The sequence below is a fragment of the Mauremys mutica genome, unplaced genomic scaffold (genome assembly GCF_020497125.1).
Source record: "Mauremys mutica isolate MM-2020 ecotype Southern unplaced genomic scaffold, ASM2049712v1 Super-Scaffold_1559, whole genome shotgun sequence".
NCBI lineage: Eukaryota > Metazoa > Chordata > Testudines > Geoemydidae > Mauremys > Mauremys mutica.
The window spans coordinates 608,096-632,521 of record NW_025423353.1 but is presented as its reverse complement, the minus strand read 5'-3'; the positions used below and the strand labels follow the sequence as shown (position 1 = coordinate 632,521).

At 52.8% G+C, this 24,426-nt stretch overlaps 1 non-coding gene across 1 annotated transcript; it reads left to right on the top strand.

Moving 5' to 3' along the window:
• The first annotated feature begins 7,051 nt into the window (after positions 1-7,051).
• TRNAF-GAA lies at positions 7,052-7,124 on the top strand. Its single transcript has one exon. It is a non-coding gene; the product is annotated as a tRNA-Phe (tRNA).
• Positions 7,125-24,426: the final 17,302 nt, after the last annotated feature.

Sequence of the window (24,426 nt, the reverse complement as noted above, 5' to 3'; positions counted from 1 at the left end):
ATCATTATATTGCTCAGGTATGTGAAAAACACACAATGCTCCCTCGGTCAGCAGCTTGTAGCTGGTGCACACACTGCAATGCCATGTCTGGTGACAAAACTGCCCTGTTTTGGTGACAAAATAAAACCACCTTGACGAGAGGCCTAGAGCTTTGTTCAGCAAACTTAAAGTGACAAATTATCAGTGTAAATGCTGCTGGTCATTATATCACCATAACGGGCCTCCACCAGTATCCCACCATGCCTGCCATGAACTCATCTGCCTTGCATTCCTGTTACAGAGGTTGGGTCCCTCCCCTTTCATAGCTCCAGAAAGTTCTGACAGCTGAGTTGCTATGTACACCGGGATTAGGTTCATATAACTGCATTGTCAGCCTAAGTAATGTAATTACTCCAATCTAATTTCGTAGTACAGACCTGTCCAAAGAATTACACACACACCTGGGGAGCAAAACGTCACCTGCTCCTCTGCTTTACAGAATCCAAACACGAACAACACTTGTCAGGGCCCAGTGGGGATTGGCAGAGAGTCAGGTGTGGGCAGACACAATGTTTTAAGTAACAACAAGCATCATGGCTTAGCTAATTAAAACACCTGTCCTGTAAACAGGAGATTCTGGGTTCAACTCCCACTGGTGCTGTGGGTAGTGGCTTTTGGGGCACCTGGTATTGGCTACTGTCAGAAGACAAGATTCAGAGTTAGATGGACCTATGGTTTAAATTACACTCACAGGCACTGATAATAGAGTTACTGAAAGTTTGGGTGTTAAGAGCTGATAGGTCAGTGGTCCACTCCCCTCAATGCAGTTTTACCATTTCCACTTACTAAACTCCCTCCCAACCTCTATAAAATTACAGGGCAGACATATGGGTTTGAGCCCAACCTCTGAGGCCCCATGAGGGTTTCTGAGCCCAGGCTTCAGCGTGAACACAAATATCTGCACCACAGTTTTTAGCCCCTCAGCTTTAGCTCCATGAGCCCAAGTCAGATGACCCAGGCCAGCCCTGCTGCCATCTTTATCCCAGGAGAGATGGACTCTAAGGGTACGTCTCCACTGCAATGTAAGCCCAGGTGTGGCACGCTGTGCTCAAAGCAGCACCCTGCAAGCCCCATATTCACCACTCTCATATAATGATGACATGGTTTGTACAAAGTCTGCCTGGTGAGGTATCATTTCAAAAGCCTTGCTCTGTTGAACATTAATATCATGTTGGATTGTGTGTGCTCACATTGGTTGGGAAGTTATGAAGTTTTGCTCTGTGTGTGTTACTGAGATATGTTATGAGGTTGGGAAATGCCCCCCACCAGCCTTTCAGGTGCGACAATGGAGGAGCCAGACTCGCTGGTGGCCCATTGAAGGGATCCACACTCCCAAGGACTATCCCAGGAACCGTGTACAATGCAGGCTTCTCCGAGATAGCACAGAGACAATGGACACTGCTTGACTCACATGGTAGCAAAGGAGCTTCCTAGCAAGTTGGAAGAAACTATGAAAGGGGGAAAGAGACATCATGACTTGGCCTCTCTCCCCCACAACTCAATACCTGTAAACACATCTGGATGGCAAACACTGAACTGAGATAAATCAGAAGAGAATAACAATAATAAATTCAAATCAAAGTCCCCAAACAGACTAGTATGGGTGTTTCAGCAGAAAATTTTCAGTCTGGGGAATTTTGTTTTCTCAGTCAGACCTTGCCAAGGGAAGCAGGGAGAAAATGTATGAGTTGCCTCCTTCAGAACAGCTTGGCCTAGACACTAGCTCTGGTTCACTGCTCTGGCCTTGCTCGGGTTGAGGGTATTTTAATAATTTGGGCAGGTCCCAGGGTGTTTGGGGGACAAGATGAGGATGTTCCCTTTTGAGATAAAAACTAAGAAATACAGGACTAGAGAATTATTTTTTTTTAGAAATCTGGGTTTTAGACATTTTATTTAAAGCAAGGGAGTTCTGAGTTTCTGAGAAGGTTTTTGTTTGCAAGAAGCACCGTTGTTTGATCTGTCATTGTACCAAAGGGGGAGAAGGTTGTCTATAAAGGATGGGTGAAGACTAAATGCATCCGATGAGGATAGGATTCAAACCCATGCGTGCAGAGCACAATAGAGTAGCAGTCCATCACCTTAGCCACTCGGCCAGCTCATCATAACTGTAAAAAACAAGGACAGGAGGAGAAATCTAAGGTCAGCAGAGACAGGGCCAATAAGGCATTTTTAAATACTAAGCGGAAGCAGGGGCTGAATGAGCTCCCCCCTCACATCTAGTGAGGAGCTGGGGGAAAGACTTCAGGAACAGACCGTGTTTGCACAGACACACCTACTCTGCCTAGCTATGCAGCATGATGGGGCCACTTCCCCAAAAAGACCAGTTTTGGCTGGTGGTGGGTTACAAATCACTTTAGGATTGAGTGGAATGAAATGTTATTATCCTTCCTGCATGAGTGAAGGGCAGCAGAACATACCTAGTCAGTCCTGATGGAGGGGTAGGTGGGTGAGGAATAGCTTTTATTGGACTTCATGGAAGTGATTGAGAACGTCACCCTAAAACAGTGGTCCCCAAACATTTCACACTGTGCCCTCTTATCCAGTTGGGGGAGGGCAAAACCAGAGCTTTAGGGATTCAGCCCTGGGTGGTGGGGCTCAGACTTTTGGCTTCAGCCCCAGGCCCCAACAAGTCTAATGCCAGCCCTGGCGACCCCATTAAAACAGGGTTATGACCCACTTTGGGGTCCTCACTCACAGTTTGAGAACCACTGCTCTATGCTAAAGGGAGAGAGTTTTCCTGTGGGTGTAGTTAATCCACTTCCCCAAGTGGTGGCAGCAATGTCAGTAGGAGAAGCTATATCGGTGGGTGCGCAAGCTGTGGTGTTTACCACATTTAAGAAGTTTAATCAAACCCCATTTTTAAAACCACCTGTGGTCTGGGAATGGCAAAGGACCTCGATGAAGCAGGGTTTGTCCTTCAAAGTCCTGGAGATCATGAGTCCATACTCCTTTGGTCATGGTGGTATAGCTCAGTGGTAGACTGCTTAATAGCAGATCAAGTGGTCCTTGATTCAAGCTCCAGTGTTCTCTTATAACCTTCTTTTTTTAAAAAAAGGAAAACATTTTCAATTCCATTCTCCATTATGTTCAGGAGCTCCGCTATACGGGAGTGCTTGATATGTATGTAAACACTCAACATTTCACTGTCCAAATGCATAAAAACCTAGCAAAGCTGTCCATCAGCTGAAATCAGTTCCAATCCTCTAAGTATCAATTTATGCTTTCATCAATTAAACAAAGGTATCATATGAATGTACATTTGCAGATCCCTCTTCTCCAGGAGCTGTGCTGTGCAGAAGAACAAGAACCACATCCAGGTTCAGTTCAGGAGTCTGATAACCAAAGAGCCAATAAATGTTCTGAGGGCTGGAGAAAAATGCCTTCTAGTGAGCTATTGAACAAGCTCAACCTGTTTAGCTTATCAAAAGAAGATTGAAAGGTGACTTCATTGAAGTGTTGAAGGGCCTTAATGGAGAGAAAAGATGGGGTATGAAAGGGCTCTTGAATCTAGCAGAGAAAGGCATAACAAGACCCAATGGCTGGAAGGAGAAAAGAGACAAATTCATATTACAAATAAGACGCAAATATTCAACAGCGAGGATGATTCACCACAGGAAGAAGCTACCAAGGAAAGTGGTGGATTCATCATCTCCTGATGTCATTTAATGAAGACTAGATGCCTTTCTGGAATGTGTTTGCCCCAAAAGTAGCTCTTGTGTCATACAGGAGGCCTGTGATATGCAGGGGGTCAGATTAGATGCTCTAATGGTCTCTTCTGGCCATAAAGTTGACTAATTTCTGAAAAACTGAGTGTAGCATGGGAGCAGCGTCTGATGTTTTCCTGTATAGCCGGCTTGCTGCCTAGAACGAACACTCCTTGAGTGGGGTGATCCACAGGGAGTAGCTCAAACCTCCAAAGTGCCTGGGCAGGGGCAGGACATTAGCACAGCAAGGGAGGGGTGTGGCAGTGACATCACAAAGGCCTTTTGCAGGACCTCAGACTATTGGTCAAAGGTGGTGGGGAGGTGGTGACCTCACAGAGAGATGCTGACATCAGCCAGGCAGGAGAGGGGTGAGGGGCCAGGGAAACCTCAGAGACCCCTGTGGCTTTGCTTCAGCAAGTCTCCTTCTCGAGGTCTCTCTTTGAGGACTGAGAGAGTATTCGGGTTCACGTACGTGAGCGCCAGGAGGAACCTCTTTCGAGTTTTCTCCTTCCCTTTTCCTGATTTTACTAGAAAACAACCATCCCTGTTTAGAAGGTAAGAGTCTCCTCAAGGTTTGAAACCTGTTCAGTCTGGTCCATCTGGTGACAGTTGAATTTTAGGCATGGAAAACACTAGCTTAAGAGGCAGAATTTTATTCCGCACCTGGGATTTTGTCCCTTAGAACCACTGGGGTCATTAGGGTTTGTCCTTTTTGTTTCACCTTTTCCTCCATCCATCCCTTCCTCCTTTCTCTTTGTCTCTTACTTCTTTTGTCTTTTCACCTGTTCTCCTCCCAACACCAGGAGCTGTGTGTGTGTGTGTGTGTGTGTGTGTGTGTGTGTGTGTGTTGCGGGGGAGTGCTCTGCAGCTCCCACTGTGGGAGGTCCACCCAAAAATGTGGGGCTGAAATAGTGCTCGGGCAGTGATCCCTACCCGTGACCTGGGCCATCCTTTGGGCTCTCTGGTGAGAACCCTTAGCCTCCCGTCCTCAGTCTCTATCCTGATTGGCTGATCAGGGGGTTATTGACAGGGAGGAGACTCGGGTCCTTGTTGTTCTCTTTTAAGCCCAAGGAAATAAGTCATAACCTGTTATATGTTTGACAAATTTTGCTGCTTCACTGCATTAATGGTCTCTGAGCAATTCATGATTCTCTCTAACATTGCAGTTCTCCTCAAATACTTGCTGAATAATTACTGTGCACTGTTGTTGGTCTGGAGCTCATCTGAGAGCACTTTATTCAGGTCATTCAATGTGTGAAATTTAAGTTCTGATGGTTAGTTTGAAAATCAGGGCTCTTAGGTCCTATTCCCATCTCTGCCACTGACTGGCTGTGTGACCTAAGACAAGTCAATTCTCCTTTCTCAGCCTTAACTTCTCCCTCTTTCAAGTAGGGATAATAATGATCCGCTCCTACCTACCTCATGGCGAGTGGAGGATGGGGATCCATCGGAGAGTGTCACTAAGAGTATCAGAGGGGTAGCCGTGTTAGTCTGGATCTGTAAAAGCAGCAAAGAGTCCTGTGGCACCTTATAGACTAACAGACGTATTGGAGCATGAGCTACTGCACATGGCTAAGCAAACAGAACAAACCCCCAATCCCCCCTGTGCTTTGGGAGCCAGGTTTGTGGTGGGAATTCTGTAGTTCAGATGACTTCACGCCTGGACATTGTGATTCTTTACCAGTTTCTCTGGCATGGGGGCAGTTTTGTGCTGATGGCTGAGTGGTTAAGGCGTTGGAGTTGAAATCCACTAGGGTTCCCCTGCGCAGGTTTGAACCCTGCTCACAGCAACGCCTGTGTTTTAGCCAGTCTCTCACCCAGGCAACACCTCTGTACAACCCCCTGAGACACTCTCAGTTCTCTCCCCACCCCAAGTAAATCCTGTTCTGCTCCTTTCATAGAGATGCCTGGGACACCCCCTCACACTGTGTCCCTGAGGGGTCAGGCAAACTCTCAGCACCTGAAGCCTCTGCCACTCACCTGGTGCCCCATAGATCAGCCATAGCCCTGGTTCTGCTCCTCTCTCTAGAGTGCGAAAGGAGCTGAGTCAGCGAATCCATGGGAGCTGCAGAAGCAATAGAGAAAAAATAGGTGCTCAGCGCCCACTGGCAGCCAGCTCCCCCCTGCCCACTACAGGCCTTGCCGACAAGCTCCTCCTCTTCCCCTTCAGCACCTCCCACTTGCCAGTGATCAGCTGTTCAGTGGGGTGCAGGAGGCGCTGGGCGGGGGATGGGGAGGAGCAGGGACGGGAAGAGGTGGGGGAGGGAGAGGAATGGGGCAGGAAGGTGCAAGCCAGGAAGAAATGGGACAGGGGTATGGCCTTGGGGGAAGGGGTGGAGTGGGGGCAGGGCCTGGGGTGGAAAGGGGGGGCTTTGTCACAGACCCCTCTAGGATCGGCCCTGAAGGGAAGCACCGACTATCACAGTGACAATACAACTGACCAGCCTTGCGGGGGAGGCTGAGGGAGATCCGCACTCACCAGGTCTCTTCCAGACACTGCTCTCTCCTGGCTCTCACTCTAGCAGCTGGGCGCCAAGGAGCCATTTCCCCACAGGAAGTGCATTGAGTGCCCCTGTGGTGCTGGGGGGCTGGCGCTGCTGCTGCCTGTGGGGCTGGCAGGGGGGCCGATGTCTGCGCAGACTCTCAGCTGCCAGGCCGGAGGGGGCACTTGGGACCTTACCAGACTGGCTCAGTGAAGACGGGGGGTTGACAGAGCAATACAGACGCTCTCCAGAGCACGGAGCAGCAGCCGCCCATGCAGCCAGGCAATGAGCATTTCCCACAGCCTGGAGCCGAGGGGGAGGCGGCAGCTGCTGTTCCAGCTCCTCAGGGACAGGCCCTGTCAGCCAACAGCCACTTCTTACTCCCCACAGCTAAGGGCGGCGGGTTCCTCTGGTGGGGGTGTGGAGCAGCCGTTCGTTTTCCTGTTCGCACTCCTCTGCCGTGTGAAAATCGGGGAGGGGAGGCAGAAGCCCCACTTCCCTCCCGAAATGATGTCCAGTGGGGGAAGCCAGGAGAACAGGGTGGGGTGGCAAGTGGTGGCCAGACTCTCACCGCCAGGGTCTAGCCTAGCTCAGGGTCCAGCTCAACTTCCTCCCCGTGTCACTGGCCCCGAGTCCTCTTCCACCACCAGGTCAACCCAGGCACTAGGGCAGGAACAGGGTGAGGCAGCAAGTCAAGCTGAGAGAGGCAGGCAAAAGCGAGTCTTGTCTTCATGGGCCGCTCACAATGACGTCCTTTTTGTGTGCAACTGCTGCAAAAAATATCCCGAACAGAGAAGCAACAGGCCAAAACCTTAATACACAGCTACCAAAGTAGCTCAGTTGGGAGAGTGTTAGACTGAAGATCTAAAGGTCCCTGGTTCAATCCTGGGCTTTGGCAGGCACTTTCATCTGCCTTTGTGCAGGGGTGGCTTGTTTTCTGGGAGCACAGCAGTGCCTGCACCCAAGGGGAGTCCCTGAGCTTGGGCTTCCCACTGGGGGGGAACACCTATGGGCTTCTGCCCCTAGTTGGCTGGCCTGACCTTTAACAATGAAGAATGGGAGCTGTCTCTCCTACATGAGTTATTGGTGGACCCAATATGGCAGGAAGAGAGTGAGACAGGGCAGCCCTCAGGAATGGTGGCAGAGGGCTGCTGGGCAGTGACAGGCAGGACTAGGGGCTGAAAACTCCTCTATGCAGATGAGCGAGGGCAGTGCCCTGGAAGGGGCATCTGTGAAAGTGGCCCTGTGGAAGGGATTTGGGGGCCCAGGAGGAGGCACTTGATGTTCAGTGCCTTGGAGCAGCTGGACTTGGACAGGGTGGGTGTTCAGGAAATGCACATTAACAACTCTAGGGTAGCTCGATGGGCAGAGGGTGATTGGTGGAAGGGCCCATCTCTCTGATCCTCCAGGCCAGTGAAGAATGATGGGGCTGGAGTCTTGTTCTTCACATTCATGGTGCAAGTACAGAAGGCGCTGGAGCTCCCACCAGGGAGAGCATTGCTGGTGGGCTTTGTGCTCTGTGGCACTGGTTACGGCTATATTAGTGTCTATGGTCCCCAGTTAAGGCATGAAAGGAAAGGTCTATTGAAGGAACTGGCTCCCTTCCTCTAGACTGCATGGTTTTTGGTGTCGGGGGGGATTTCAATTGGTGCAGCCGGCCTGAGGACTGCTGGTCCTGTTTTCCTGACCGTCAGAGGAAACTCTTCTATGGTGAGCACTACCTGGTGCAGGTCTGTAGCAAGGTCAGCTTAGAGGACGTGTTTCTCCACAGTGGAACCAGTGGAGGGCAGGTGGTAGCCTCCTTTTTCTCTGACCCGAGCTCACACCAGCCGCAGAGGGGATACACCTTTCTGCGAGGACAGGCCAGGAGTCGCAATGACAGGATTTACATGAAGGGGAGCGCGTCGACAGCCCAGTGCAGGGTGGTGCCAATGGACTGTTCGGATCACACAGCTCTCACCGTGTGCTCAATGTGGGCAATTCCCTGACCCAGGGCAGAGGATATTGGAAGCTGAACATCCAGAGCTTGCAAGATAAAGGAGCAGGGGGGCGAGGTCTGGCGGTGTTGGCAGAACGGGAAAGCATCAGAGGGTTCTATGGCAACCAGGGGGATTGGTGGGAGTCGGTGAGGGAGGAGTTGGCGGCTTTGTTCCGGCAATCGGGCAAACACCACAACTTTAAAGAAACCAGTGGTTCCAAGTCCTGCAGCGTCACCTGTGGGATTTCCACAAAAGCATCCAGGCAGGGGAGCCAGTCAGCGTGTGACTGTACGATCGGATCAAGCGACAGCTGCCCGAGTTCCAGGAGATGAGGCTGCAGCTGGCCGATATGAGCGGGAGCACTGAGTGAAGGGAGAAGCAGCCTCCCCTGACACTTGAGGCTGCTTGAGGCTCCCTGAGAACGGAGACAAAGCAGGGGGATGTGGGGTCTCAGGGCAGGACCCACAGATCCGGTAGTGCAGGACTATAGTCACTGGAGGAGGAGAGAGAGTCCTGCGAGAGGAAGCCGCTGGTGGGAAGCAATAAGTGCAGAGTGCAAACCAGCCAGCTGAGAGTCACAGGGGTCTAAAAAATGAAATAGTAGCAGGTCCCATGGTGTAATGGGCAGCACTCAGGACTTTGAATCGTGGATTTTGAGTTCAGATCTCTGTGGGACCTCTAGCAGGTATGTTGGTTTCCTGCAAAGCCCTGGAGCTCAATGTGTCTGGCTACTCTCTCTCAGGATGAACTAGAGTGAGTTCTTTCCCTCCTGCTAGGTGACTGATGCCCACTGGAGATAGGTCTTTGGTCTGGCTGGTTCAATGAGCTGGCGGCTATAGGTTGAGGTCCTAGAACTTAACAGCCTGGCTAGAGATTCCTGCGGGTTGACCATATGGTTGTTTCTTGCTGCTTCACCTGATGCCCGCAACTTTGGTCCCTGCAGCTGCCACACTCTTCCTCTTGCCCACATGGCATTTAAAGGAAGGAGTGCCAGGGCCAGGCTTCACAGTCAGAGAAAGGCAGGAAGGGGAAGAGTCCCAGGCTACCCTGTCACTGCTCTGCTGGCCACTGTCTCTCCTCTGGGATGTCTTGTGGTCCCACCAGGAGTGGCGCAGGCTCTCTAAAAGCAGGGCCACCTAGAAGATTTGGGGGCCTGGGGCAAAGCAGGGAAACGGACATAAAAAAGGCGCCACCTGCTGGGGTGCTTGTACTCACTGGGCGGCGTCCGAGTCTTCAGTGGCAGCGGGTCCTTCACTCGCTCCACGTCTTCGGTAGCACTGAAGGACCCGCCGCTGAAGACCCGGATTGCTGCAGGGTGAGTAAAAATTAAAAAGGCGCCTCTAGCCAGGGAAGGGATTCTCGGCCAGGGCTTGCAAGGGCCCCTGTGGGGCTTGAGGCAAATTGCCCCACTTGCCCCCCCAGGGTGGCGCTGCCTAAAAGTAGCAGCCACCAGAGCCCGAACAGTAGCCCCACCCCTGCCACTCGAGGCCACGCCCCTGCCCCACCCCTTCTCCCCAAGGCCCCGCTCCTACGCTGCCTCTTCCCCCAAGACCCCACTTCCCACTCACTGCTCTCCGTCCCCTCCCCACCCTCACTCGCCCTTACGGTCATTACAAAGTGGCAAGGCAGAGCCCTCCCATTTTTAAAAACCCTGGGGTGTTGTTCCCCCCTGTTCAGGCACCCCTGGGGCCCTGCACGTCACACAGCTCTCCCTGATTTCAGCTGTTAGTGAGGGAGCCTCACTGCTAGCGCAGACTGGGCAGTTTCTTGCATGAGAGACACTGTCCCAAAGCAGGACTAATGCTTAGAGCTGGTTATCAGTGATTTGAGATCTGTTGGTCTGCAGCAAGACTCTCCATTGAGTCTGAACCAGCTCTGTTATTACACAGGGAAGAACAAAAGGGTCAAATGGGGCCTGGAAGCCTTAAGAAGAATCCACCCCACCAAGTACAACACTTGTCGCTACCTGCTCTCAGCTCTGCTGAGAATGTTTTGGGGTCACTCCTCACCTTTATCAACCTAGGGGTCTTGGAGAATCACAATTAACAGGTGCTCCAGTGGTGCAATTGGTTAGCGTACAGTGCTAAGAGGAGTTATGCTGAGGTTGTGAGTTCAAACCTTACCTAGAGCACTGGTTTTCATTAACCAAATGGCTTCACCCCCTTATTTGCCCCTGTGGAATGTAGAATTCTAGCCCTGGGGACACTGAGGCAGGGGAGGAGTCAAAAATGCCCCCTTCATGCATTATCTCCTCTCCAGAGTGCAGGTCAGAATCTACAATCCTTTCTCCCCCCCAGCCCCTGTGCTAAGATCCCTCAAGCAGAGCCTGGAGTTCTGCCCATCCTTGACCCCTGAGCCTGGAGGGAGAGGAGCAAGGAGCCATTGTTAGAGGCTTTCCCTGCCCACTTCCCTGGCTCTTGTCACGCAGACAGCAAGCAGCAAAAGACCAGAAGTCGGAAGTGCAGACAAAGGGATGTTTACTGGTGTTAGTTTCCAAGCAAGCAGATTCCGAAGCCCTTCACACCAGTCGGGCTTATCTCTATAGACCGACAGAGTCTGTCCCACGTTGTTCCCTTCCCAGCTCTGACACCGCAGAGCGTTTACCCCAGAGCCCTACAGACAATTCTTTCCTGGATGCTGGTGGGTGAGTCCTGCCCACATGCTCAGGGTTTAGCTGGTTGCCATATTTGGGGTCGGGAAGGAATTTTCCTCCAGGGCAGGTTGGCAGAGACTCGTGGGGGTTCACCTTCCTCTGCAGCATGGGGCACGGGTCACTTGCTGGAGGATTCTCTGCACCTTGAAGTCTTTCAACGAGTTAAGGACTTGGATAGCTCAGACATAGGCCAGGGGTTTGTTACAGGAGTGGGTGGGTGAGAGTCTGTGGCCTGCGTTGTGCAGGAGGTTGGACTAGACGATCATAATGGTCCCTTCTGACCTTAAAGTCTATGACTCTATGAGCTCTGACACTGCAGAGTGTTTACCCCAGGTCCCCCTTCCCAGCTCTGACACCGCAGAGCCTTGCCTGTGTCCCTGTTCCCCGTTCCCTATTCCCATCCTCCACCCCCGTTAGCATGATTCCAATTTCCTCTTCCACTTCCTGTCTGACCCCAGTTTATATAGTAATATTCTCAGTTAGACCTTAACCAATCATTTTACTGAAATGTAACTAACCAATCCTAACCTATTGTAACAGAATTATCTAACCAATTACATCCCACTCCCCTGATTAACTTACACCCAGCAAAATTAACTCAGCAGCAGACAGAAACAATTAGAGAACCAGACAGATTGACAATAGAAAAGTGGGGGGCCAGAAAGATAAACCCTACAGAAATGAGGGTTTCACAACCACAACCATTGAGAAGGGATTTCGTGCCAGACCGGATGCTCCCTTAAGATCTGTTTCTTTATCTGCTGGTGATGGGCACTATTGGGACAGGATCGTCTTCCTAACAGCCCAACCCCACCTTAGTTCAGTGTGGCGGGTTTGGGAGGTGAGGATGGGACCGTTCGCTTCCCAGCTTATGGCTGCCCCTGCTGCTTAGCCAACGGCCTGAGCTTACGAACAAGGCTCAGACTCTCCGAGGGAGAGAAGGCCCAGACACAGGCAGACTGGGATTTTGGGTCTTTGTTTTATACCCCTGTCACTAGCAGGGGCGGCTCTAGGAATCCGGCCGCCCCAAGCACCTCTTGCAGACATGCCTGCGGGAGGTCCACCGGAGCCGCCTGCCGCCCTGCCGGCAAAATGCCGCCCCAAGCGCGCACTTGGCGTGCTGGGGTCTAGAGCCGGCCCTGGTCACTAGCTAAGTGATAAAAATGCACCTAAGTTCTTAAAGTCTAGGCCTGTACAGGCAGCCTGAATATCTCTATTCTAACAGCCATCAGTCACTGTGGAAAAATGATTCAGGGTTGTCCCTAGACATTTTGGTGCCCTACACGGCACCCCCGTCCCCCAGCCCGAGCTGGGGCAGAGCAGAGAGGCCCAGGCAGAGCAGAGCGGCCAAGAAGAGGTTCCAGCCCTGAAGGAAACAAGACTTTCAGCCCAAAGGTAAAACCACACAGGGACTCAAACCCTCAATTGCCTGATCTAAAGTCAGACGCCTTATCCGTTAGGCCACATGGTCACATTAGAAAAACCTCTCAAGTACTTCTTTAGAGAAGATGGACACTGTGTTTCTCAGATTCAGGTCATCTACTGAGGGGGCCTGAGACTCTCTGGGCACAAGAAGTCGAGTTCCCAGCGAGATGTGAGACTTAATTCTATGTAGCCATGTGCAGGGCTTTGGCAGGGAGGCTCAGGCATGGGGGACTGAGGTGCAGCGGATGGACCGGCTGACTAGGTTCAGAGATTTAGTTGCACTGAGGCACAGGAGGGAGAAGGAGGAGGAATCGTGCTGATGGTCAATGGCTGTGCAGAAAAAAGGGTGCTGATTCCCCCATTCTAAATGGGCTGGTTGGCTTGTCCCTTCTCTCTGCTGCAGAGCATGGTGGGGACTGCAGCTCACCCCTTGTGAGGCAGGAGAGCACAGATGCAAGGTGCTGGGCTCAAATGCACCTGGAGGGCAGCTCCAGTGAGGTGGGGCAGGGCAGGGCAGGGCCTGTGGTTTACGTTCTGCGTTGCCTGGTGCTGGGCCGTTGCACAATCCCCAGCCATGCCGCACAGCGCACCCCGAGAGGAGGTGGGGCGCCAAGCAGACGATCCAGCACGAGAGGGGAGAGGATGTGTGGTTGGGGGGAGGAAGAGCCTTGGGCTGCACTGGGGGAGTGCAGAGCAGGGGTGACATCCCAGAAACCTGCAGCAAAGGGATGGACAGGTGGGCTGGGTGGATAGAAAAGGCAGTGAGCCTAAAAGGGGAGTGGGGGCTAGTGGTCAGAACAGGGAGGGGGCTGGGTGCTAGGACCTCTGCGTTCTATCCCTGGCTCTGGGAGCAGAGGGGGGTCTAGAGGTGAGAGCAGGGGGACTGGGAGCATCTTCCTAATTCACAGGGTAGTTCTCTTCCCAGCTCGTGTGAGGGCGGGAAGCGCCACCAACCCCATTTCCTGGAGGGGAGAACTGAGGCCCAGAGAGGCTGAGTGATGTGCCCAAGGGCACTCGGGAAGTCTGTGGCAGAGCAAAGCATGTTCCCCCCACCCCCCCGCCGGGGTCTGGCCTGTTACTGGGTGGTGCAGGGGTGGGGTCTCAGGAGAAGGAGCAATGGGAGGGCGGGGTCTCGGGGCAATATGAGGGCGGGGTCTCGGGTGAATGGGTGGTGCAGGGGTGGGGTCATAGGGGGAAGGGGCAGTGTGGGGGCAGGGACTCGGGGGAAATGGGCAGTGTGGCATTGGGGACTTGGGGGAAGAGGTGGTGTGAGGGCGGGATCTCAGGGCAAAGGGGAAGCATGTGGATGGGCTCTCGGGGGAAGGGGCGATGCGGGGGCAGGGATTAGAGGGAACAGGTGGTGCAGGGGTGGAGTCTAGGGGCAATGTGAGGGCGGGGTCTCAGGGGGAAGGGGTGGTGCAGGCGCAGGATCTGGGGGTGGTGCAGGGGCAGGGTCTGAGGGAGAAAGGGAAGCTCAAGGGCGGGGTCTCGGGGGAAGGGGCCATGTGGGGGTGGGTCCTTGGGGAAAGGGTGCAGGGGAGGGGTGTATTGGGGGCAATGTGGGAGTGGGGAGTCAGGGGAAGGGGCAGAGTGAGGGTGGGGTGCTGGGGAAAAGGGGCAATGCGAGGGCGGTGCCTTGGAGGAAGGGGCGGGGTGGGGCAGGACTTCAGGGAAAGGGGAGGGGATTAGGGGGAACAGGCGATGTGAGGGGGGACCTCGGGGTTAGGGACAGCGTGAGGGCAGGACCTTGGGGGGGCACAGCGGGGGGGCAGGGCTTTGGGGGAAGGGGGCAGGGGCAGGGCTTTGGGGAAGGGCACAGCGGGGCTTGGGGGGGTCAGCGGCAGGTCTGTCTGGGGGTGTCACTGTCCCTGCAGCAGGTGTTTGGAGCCGGGCTCCCCCGGGGGAGGGGGGCGGGGCTGGGGGCAGCGGGAGTCGGGGGGTGACACGCAGCCGGTGCCGAGGCCCGTCGGACACACCCAGACCCGCTCACACCCAGCCGGGGGGGGGCAGGGGGGTTACAGCCCCAGCGAAGAAGGGGCGCCGGGAACATCCCCGCGGGGTGGACACGTGGATCCAGTCCCCGGACAGAGCCAGACCCGGCCCGGACCCGCCCCGCACGGACCCGCCCCCGCCCCGACCAGCTGCTTTGTGCCGGGGGGGGGGCGGGGAAAGGGGCAAAGCGGCGCAGCACGGTCCTACGCGGGGCAGCGTCAGACCCTGCACCGGGGGGGGGCTCTCTGGGGGGCGGGGCAGGGATGAGGAGTTGCGTTGGGGGGGAGGTGTCAGGGTGACCCAGGGACCCGCCCTCACCTGGGCTGGAGAGGATGGAGGAGCCCCGGGGCAGGCTGGGAGTTGTAGTTCCTGGCTCGTCTCAGAGCGGAAGTGACGCGCAGGTTGATCAGACAACGCGCCCCCTCCCGGTGCACTCTGGGAAGCGTAGTTCTCTCTCACACACACACGAGGCCTCTATGGGAAGGTTGGTCTGTGTGGGAGAGGGCAGGAAATCCCCAGGGTGGGGGACAGGGAGGTGTGTGCTGCTGGTGTAAAGTCAGAAACTGCTCCCGGCTGGCAGGGGATGCTGCTTGGGGTGGTGCCCCCTCTCACATCTATAGATTCAGAAAACACACCCAAAAATTTTAACAATATGTTGCTGGCACAAAAGGTCTGAGGCGACAGCAACAGTGATTCGTTGCCCGGAGTGCCTCGCTCCAATTAGACACACCAGGGTGGAGAAGCAAAAAAAGTTTATTTGAGATCTCAAAGCGCAGGATGCTTGGAGACACACGTCTCAGATCAAGCACACCCCAGACAAGCAGCTCTCTGTCTTTATACATGATCTTAGCTAAGCATGTCTATTACCCCCAATGCCCAGCTCCCCCCTCCCTCCCCCTCTTCTCCCTCCTTTTTAGTTCCCATACAGCAAATACATTATAACGTAGCAATTACTCTAAACAGGTTAGATCATACTTGGCAAAAAATATATTATCTCGTTAGTAACTTTTCTTGACCGGTCATTCTGTTTCACTCCCTTTAGCCAGGTGCAAGCAGGCTGTATAATTGCCTCCTGGTACTGATAACTAGTTGCCACACATTCCATTCTTTCCATCTAGCCTGTGGGGTTAATTAAAGTTTAAACATGGAAGCGGTTCAGACAAGCAGAGGCCTAATACAGGGAGCCTTCATTGGCACTGTCATTTTCCACCCTTCTGTTAACACTGGGCCATGCCTGGTGCCACCAACAATTCCCTCCTTTGAGAATACTCAACAAACCTTTGGCTGAGTGTTCTCATATACTGTGGACAAAACATAATTGAGTTCTATGGAGCTGGGGCTGTCAATGAGAGGGTACATAGGGACCTTCGGGGCACGGGGGGTACAAAGTTTACGGAGGAGCAGTTTAAAACAAGCAAGCAGGAGGAGGGTGACCAGGCACAGTATCACACCTGTGAGGAGAAGACGCACAAGGCCACTTCCCAGTCCTCCTAGGTTGGGCAACCAACTCCAAAGGGAATCAAAAATTGTGGGTTCCCTTTCCTGGGCCTTCCACTCCTCGAAAGCCTGTTCGGCTGACAGGATGTGTTTGTTAATGTCCTGTGAGTTTTCTGGGACATAAGTACAACATTCGTTCCCAATAAGGGCACATACCCTGCCCTGAGAGGCTAAAACATAATCTAGGGCCTGTCTGTTCTGCAAGGCCAGCAACCGGAGCTGATAAAGCTCTGAGTTAAGACTTTTTTCTATGGCCAGGGTCTCATTAGCAAACTTGGTGAGAAACGTAGAGAGCTTACGGTAAATTTGAGACAGCCGGCCCACCCCATAAGATGGGAGGAGGATCATGCCAAGTCTGTCTCCCTCCCTAATGGGCTCTGGGGTGGCATACAAGGACCTACGCTGCCTGGGGCGACCAGGGGGCAGCTTAGGGAGCACTCGAAGGGGAGGGGCAAGATATCCTACATAACAGCTTCCATACCACCGATTCGGGAGCCACTTATAGGCAGAGGTACCACAAACGTAAAAGGAGTGGCCATTTCCTACCAACCCATTATTCCCACTTCTCCATTGTCTTGCTTTGGCACCACTGAGAGTTCCAAACCGGGCGATGGAGTTGGATTTGCCATTAACATAGACTGGGAGAGAATCATTATCATCAGGGGAGACATAATACTGACAGGTGCTATTTCCAGCAGACCAAGTTTGATTGTCGGACTGGAACTGTCGATAGCACACTAACCCGGGGTCCACTGACCGCAGCCTAATAGGGGTAGGAATACGTGTCGAGTTGGCCTGCGGTTCCCAGGGGTCGTCCCTCAATGCATACTGGGATTCAATAGTACAGTTTTGTGACAAGAGGGTACCCGAGATGTTCTTTCCCCTACTGAATCATCCCCAACAGAGATCTGACCAATTTTGGGGAACCACCCTCCAGGGCAACCCAGCTGCATGGTGTGGGATTTGGGAGCATATCCAGCAGTTAGAGAGATTAAACTCTTGGGCAAAGCAAATCTTCAGGTTCTCATACGTATTTGACTCTAATTTGTTAGGGATTCCCCTCCATCCCGCATGTGCCTGGGGAGAAACGGGAGTTAACGAGAGGAGTGTTCCCATAGCAAAGAATAACATTGTGGCAAGCCCTAGGCCTGGATCCATACTGGGCAAGTGATCCTAAGGCCTAACAATTACAATTCCCCAAATACCCACAAAATTACTACTACTAATAACAAGCAGATTAAAAACAAAAGGGACCAGGCCCACAGGTTAGGCTGGCCCTGTGAAAATAAACACAGCCAACGCTCAGAGTGTTCACGGGGAGTGCGCTGTAACTGTCCAAAGGGGTCACAGGGCATTCCCAGCAGGCCTTACTGTCGCCTGAATAACAGCTTAAGTCCCAGATCGTCGTTGGCAGTCTTCTCCGCAGGTTGGATGGTCCACCGTTCAGGAGCTGGCACTGCTTTCAGACGGGAGTAGTGGATCCAGTTCTTGTATCCCTCGACCTTTGCTGCTGTGTGGGTGATCAGCAGGACGGTGTGAGGTCCCTTCCACTTCTCTTGGAGAGGCTCGTCCTTCCAGGTACGAACGAGAACGGAGTCACCAGGCTGCAGGGAGTGGACAGGGGCATCCAGCGGGAGAGGCTGCAAATCTTTGGTATACCTGTGGAGAGAACAGAGAACAGCAGACAGAGAGCACATGTACTGAGATAAGAAACCGCAGCCTACCTCCCACTCCCCTAACAGAACCGGTGTACCATTCATAGGCCATGCCCTCCCAAACATAATCTCGAAGGGACTAAGCCCTAACCTGCCCTTTGGGAGAGCACGAACTCGGAGCAAAACAAGGGGTAAGGCATCAGGCCACCGAAGAGAAGCCTCTTGGCAGACCTTTGAGAGATGCCGCTTGAGTGTCTGATTAGTACGTTCCACTGCTCCACTGGCCTGTGGTCGCCATGGAGTGTGGAGCTTCCAGGTGATCTGTAGAACATCCGAAATCCCCTGAATGACTTGCGATGTGAAGTGTGTTCCATTGTCAGATTCCATCCACTGGGGGAGTCCAAAGCGAGGAATGATCTCCTTGACAAACTTGAGAACTACCGTTCTGGCAGTGTTGTTACGGCATGGGAAGGCTTCAGGCTATCCGCTGAATCAATCCACCATGACGAGGAGGTATCTGAACCCTTGGGTCCGGGGGAACTCAGTGAAGTCTACTTGCCACACCAATCCTGGCCCTGGGGTAGGTTCCAGAGTGGCTGGTGGCACTGACACTCCTGGTCGAGGGTTGTTCTTTTGACAGACTAAACACTCAGCCTGTACCTGGGAAGCCAGGGGTCTTAATCCAGAGGTTAGAAAATACTTATTCATAAGCTGGGTGAGAGCCTCCCTTCCAGCGTGAGTGGTCTGATGTAGTTTCTGTAGTACTGGCCGTATTAGGCTTTTAGGTAGGAGGATTTTTCCTTCTGTGGAGTGGAGCCATCCCTCCTTTTCCTGGAGCCCAAGGGAGTCGGCCAGATTCCTTTCTTCACGAGAGTACTGAGGGGCTGGGAGCTCACCCACTGATGGGATGAGGGCATGCACATGGGCCTCCTCAGCTTCCAATGGTTCCAGGGTGGCAGCCCGCTTGGCTTCCCTGTCGGCCCTGGCGTTACCCTTGGCTACATCCTGGTCTTCTCGTTGATGAGCTTTGCAGTGCACCACTGCTACCTCTGAGGGGAGCTGCACCGCTTCCAGAAACCGGAGAATCTGTGTCCCATGCTTGACCGGGGACCCCTGAGCTGTAAGCATTCCCCTTTGTTTCCACAGACCACTGTGAGCATGCAATACCCCAAAAGCATATTTTGAGTCAGTAAAAATATTAACCCGTTTGTCTTTTGCCAGTTCAAGTGCACGGGTTAAGGCTACTAGTTCAGCAAGCTGGGCAGATGTTCCAGCAGGTAAACTCTCTGCTTCCACTGTATCGTAGAGGGTCACAACAGCGTAGCCCGCCCTCCTTTGCCCATCTATGACAGCACTGCTCCCATCAGTATACCACTCACAGTCTGCATTTGAGAGCGGTTGATCTTTTAAATCTGGACGGCTGGAGTACTGGGCATCTATGATTTCTAAACAGTCATGTTCCTGCTCCTCTGTTTCTGGTAACATAGTGGCTGGGTTGAGGGAGGGGCAGGTCTGCAGGGTAACTTCAGGATTTTCTAGGAGTTTAGCCTGGTACCGAGCTACCTGAGCCTGCGTGAGCCAGAGACCACCCTTAGTGTCCAGCAGGGCTTGAACCATATGAGGGGTATACACCTGCACAGTCCCCCCCAAAGTCAGTTTCTCTGCTTCACCAAGCACTAGGGCAGTTGCCGCGACAGCTCGCAAGCAAGCTGGCCACCCCTTGGCAACTTGATCCAGTTGTTTAGAGAAATATGCCACAGGACGTTTCCAAGTGCCTAATAATTGAGTAAGCACCCCTAGAGCCACTCCCTTCCTTTCATGCACATACAGTTGAAACGGCTTAAAGATGTCTGGAAGACCGAGTGCTGGAGCTTCCATTAGCTTTCTCTTTAATACTTTAAATGCCTTGTCAGCTTCTGAGGACCAGTGAAAGGGGTCGTGATCCATTCCCTTAACACATTCATACAAGGGCTTAGCCCACAGTCCGAACTCTGGGATCCATATTCTGCAAAAGCCTGCCATGCCCAGAAAAGCCCTGAGCTGTTTACAATTGCTTGGGACAGGAATTTGACAGATTGCTTCCTTCCTCTCATTTGAAAGCTGTCTCTCCCCCTGTCTTATGTGAAATCCTAAGTACTGTACTTCTGAGAGGGCAATTTGAGCCTTGCTCTGAGCTACCCGGTATCCTCTGAGTCCAACAAAGTTCAGGAGGCTCACAGTGGCGTGGAGGCAAGGGGTTAATCCCACCGCCCCTATTAACAGATCGTCAACATACTGCAGGAGGAGAATCCCGTCCGGAGTATTCCACTCCTCCAGGTCTTTGGCCAGAGCCTGGCCGAAAAGCGTAGGGGAGTTCTTAAATCCCTGAGCTAAAACAGTCCAGCAAAGCTGTTTTTTAACCCTTCGGTCGTCTTCCCACTCGAAGGAGAAAATCTCCTGAGATTGTGTGTCGACCGGAATTGTGAAGAAAGCATCTTTCAGGTCTAGGACCGAAAAGTGGGTGTACTGCCCTCCTATAGATGCCAACAGTGTATATGGGTTTGGAACAAGGGGGTGCAGAGTCTTAACCCGTTCATTAACTGCCCTCAGGTCCTGGACCAGCCGATAGGTGCCATTGGGCTTTCGAACAGGCAGGATAGGGGTGTTCCAGGCTGACTGGCATTCTCACAGTACCCCGTACTTCAGAAACTGATTTATAGTTTCCTGCAGCCCTTCTCTGGCCTCCCTCTTTATCGGATACTGCTTGATCCGCACCGGACTTTTTCCTGGCAGGAGCTGAACTTTAATGGGGGTGTGATGTGCTGCCTTTCCTGGGACCCCCGATGCCCATACTAGAGGAAAAACCTGGTCCTCCCACTGGCTCCACTCTGGGGCTTGCATGGCTGAGGGCTCAACTGCAAGAGTCATTATCCAGGCATTCTCTGGGGGCAGGGTGAGAGTGATTTCATCTTGGGTGAAATGCAGGGTGGCACCTAAGCGACAGAGCAGATCCCGTCCCAGTAGAGGCGTTGGGCAGTCGGGGAGGTAAACCAGCTTGTGGGAGAGAGTTCTGTCTCCCAAAGCACATTCTGCTGGGGCATACACTGGACATTTGATTCCTTTTCCTGTAGCGCCGACCACAGTGAGGGAATCTGCCACGGGCAGCTGGAGGGATTGATTTACAGCGGTTCGAGCTGCTCCAGAGTCTACTAAAAAGTCTATTTCAGAATTTCCCACCCGCATTTTTACTCGGGGTTCCGGGGGCAGGATAGTCCGTCTCCCCTGACACCCCTAGTCTTGATTCTCTGCTGCCATCATAGGGGTATCTTCCCTCTCAGGGCATTCATTTTTCCAGTGTCCCTCCTTCCAGCATATGGCACACTGATTGCGACCCAAACGCCTTTCCTGTGAGCCAGGGCGCCCACGTCCACGACCTCTCATCCCCCGGCCCCTTCCACCACCTTCCTGAAACTTCCTCTTGTCACTGGCCTGTACTGCTGCAACCATCATCTTCACTTGCCTTTTTTCCTTCTCTCCCTCTCTAAGGCTGTAAACCTTGTTTGCAGTTTCCAAAATCCGTGCCACAGACATGCCCATCAAATCCTTCTTTTTCTGCAATTTCCTTTTAATGTCAGGGGCAGCACGGCTGGTAAAGATACCTTTTATAATTGCCTCAGTTGCTGCATTATCAGGGTCTGCGTTAGTGTTTTGCCGAATGGTATCCCGGATGCGCTGCAGAAAAGCGACCGGACTTTCCTTAGGCTCCTGTATGAGCTCATAAGGCTTGGCCCAATTGTTATGGCGAACAGCTGAGCGTCGGAGTCCGAGCAAAAGCAGCTCCTTGTACACAGTGAGGCGGGTCCGATCCAGTGGATCATTAGGATTCCACCTAGGATCTGCTAGGGGGACCATATTGGCAGGAGTGGCAATATTAGCTGGATCCCGATCATGCCTTAGTTGTGCTTCTTCTCTTGCCTTAGCTATAACCTGATTCCTCTCCACTTCAGACAACAGGGTCCTCATAAGGATACTACAGTCATCCCAGTCAGGCTTGTGACTGGCAAAACATCCCTCAAAAACTGAAATAAACTTGCTGGGATTCGTGGAGAATTCCCCTGCCTGTGCCTTAAAGGCTGCTAAGTCCACTGGGTTAAAAGGCACATGTGAGTAAACTAGCATAGTAGTGGCCCGGCGCCCCTCTGCTCCCGGGCGAGCCACCACAGTCTCAGTAATCAACGGATAAAGTCCCACTGAAGGAGCAATCTCTGAAACCTGAGGCACCTGGTCTTTATACGGTGGGGGTGTAGGAGCCGAAGGGGACACCGACTCTGCCATTACAACCGGGGAGTGGTTCGGGGAACTAACAACAGTGACTGCCGAGCCTGTCGGAGTCAGATTACACTCTTGTAACAGATCTGACCTATCTCTCAACAACATAAACAACTGTGCATACATAAATTCATTCCACTTATTTATTCGCTGACAAAACAAAGCTAATTGAAGGATCGTGTTGTAATTAAGTGATGCCTCCGGTGGCCACCTTTCCTGGCCCTCTAGCTGATACTGAGGCCAGTTTACTGTACAGAATCTTTTCAGTTTACTTTTAGTCAATGGATCTTTTTCAAACACTTTCCAATTCATCAGAATGCATTCTAAGGGTGTACACCGTACCCTGCCTGTACTCTGTCCCTGCCCCATACCTATGGGAAGACACTGAGCGTCCCCAGGTCTTAACAGGCAAACAAAAGGTTAACAGCACTGGACTGTTCCTACCTTATCCACGAGACCGGTTCCCCACCATCGCCCGTAGCTGCTTCTCCACTATCTGAGCGCGTTGCACCGTAGTGCCCTCCGGGGTTGACCACACCGCGTCTCCGCCGAGGCCCCCGATGAAGTCACCGGTGCGCGCTGGGCATCAGTCATCGCCGCAATCCGTCGACCTCCAGGAGGGGTCCGGGCAAGGCTAAATTTAGCCTCAAGCCCACCCAGGGACGCCAAAACTGTTGCCGGCACAAACGGCCTGAGGCGACAGCAACAGTGATTCGTTGCCCGGAGTGCCTCGCTCCAATTAGACACACCAGGGTGGAGAAGCAAAAAAAGTTTATTTGAGATCTCAAAGCGCAGGATGCTTGGAGACACACGTCTCAGATCAAGCACACCCCAGACAAGCAGCTCTCTGTCTTTATACATGATCTTAGCTAAGCATGTCTATTACCCCCAATGCCCAGCTCCCCCCTCCCTCCCCCTCTTCTCCCTCCTTTCTAGTTCCCATACATCAAGCACATTATGAAGCAGCAATTATATTGAGCTGGTTAAATCATACTTGGCAAAAAATATATTATCTCGTTAGTAACTTTTCTTGACTGGTCATTCTCTTTCACTCCCTTTAGCCAGGTGCAAGCAGGCTGTATAATTGCCTCCTGGTACTGATAACTAGTTGCCACACATTCCATTCTTCCCATCTAGCCTGTGGGGTTAATTAAAGTTTAAACATGGAAGCGGTTCAGACAAGCAGAGGCCTAATACAGGGAGCCTTCAGTGGCACTGTCATTTTCCACCCCTCTGTCAACACTGGGTCATGCCTGGTGCCACCAACATGATGGCCAAAATTGGTTGGGGCTCTAGAACTTGTTACCCTGATGCCTGTGGTTTGACCAGGTGGTTGGGATTCTTGCTGCTTCACATGAGGCCCACAAGTTTGGCCATTTTGCTTGCAGCCACATATTACCTCTTCTCCACCTGGCACTTAAAGAAAGGAGGGCAAGGGCCAGGCTTCATAGTCAGGGCTAGGCAGGAGGGAGGCAGAGTCCCAGGCTGGAGCCCAACACACCTCTCCTCCTCTGGGCACCTAGAGCAGAGGTGGTTGGTGCTGACAGCTCCAAGGGAAGGCTTAAAAGCTACAGAGCAACCAAGGGCAGGGCCAGAGGAGGGGAGAACCATGCCTATGAGTGGCCAGCAGACAGGCACAAAGACACCCAGCCAGCCTGCTCCCTGGCATGACAAACCCCGACTGAAGACGTGCTTAATCCACTTGCTGATCATTAGGATAACCTGTCAAAATCTGTGTGTGAGGAGAACCCTCTTGGCTCGGAAAGAGCGAGGAAAAAGAGCAAGTGAAAAAAATAACTTGTGAGAGAGCAAGTGAAAAGAACATGAAAGGCAAAGAAAGAAATAAAGGGAGAGAAAAAATATTAGAAAAAGAGGGAAAGAAAGCAAGAGCGTGAAAGGTAGAGGGGGAAAAGAAAGCAAGAACATACAAGCTAGAGAAGGAAAGGAATGAAAAAGAACGAATGAGCCACAAGCGCTAGTTGAAGATGGAATGGGAGAGTCAGAGAAAGGACAGACTGACCCGTTAAGTAAGGTTGCACCCCAGATTCTCCATGTTGGGGGAACAGGCCCATTTCCGTCCTGGCCCTGCTTGGGGGATAATCCATAGGTGCCTATTGGCACCCCCATGCTGCGAGGAGGGGACAAGCCCCCCCCTCCCCTCCCCTCGGGACACGGGCTCTCCCCAATCCTGACCCCCTTCCCGCACGCTCCTTGGAATGGGGGGAAGGTGAGGGGAAGGCGTGTGCTGAGCAGCACCGTGGGTCTCTCTCTCTGGGGCGAAGGAAGAGAATATTTTTTGTACCAGAAGGAAAGAACAGGGGGCAGGGGCGTTTCTGGAGCCGGGGCGCACACCAGAGAGAGGAACTGAACACAGCCCAGCGTGAGCCCAGTGCCAGTTGGAGCCGAGACGCCTGCATCTGGAGGACCATCTCCAGAACCTACCTTGATGGTGCCGTCCGTCACCGCTCCCACACGGAGCTCCCCGCCTAGACCTCCCTGGACGAGGTGAGGTGGTGCATTGGCAAAGGGGGCTGTTTGTGCAGGGCTCTGCGTGTGTGTGTGCGTGCGTGGCGTGCATGCGTCTAATTTTGGGAAGTGAAGTCACAAACTGCTGGGGCTGGTTTCCTGTTGGTGTGAGCTTTTTCTTTTTTTTCTCTCATCTTGTTTTAGGGCTAGGGCTGGGTGGCTTCC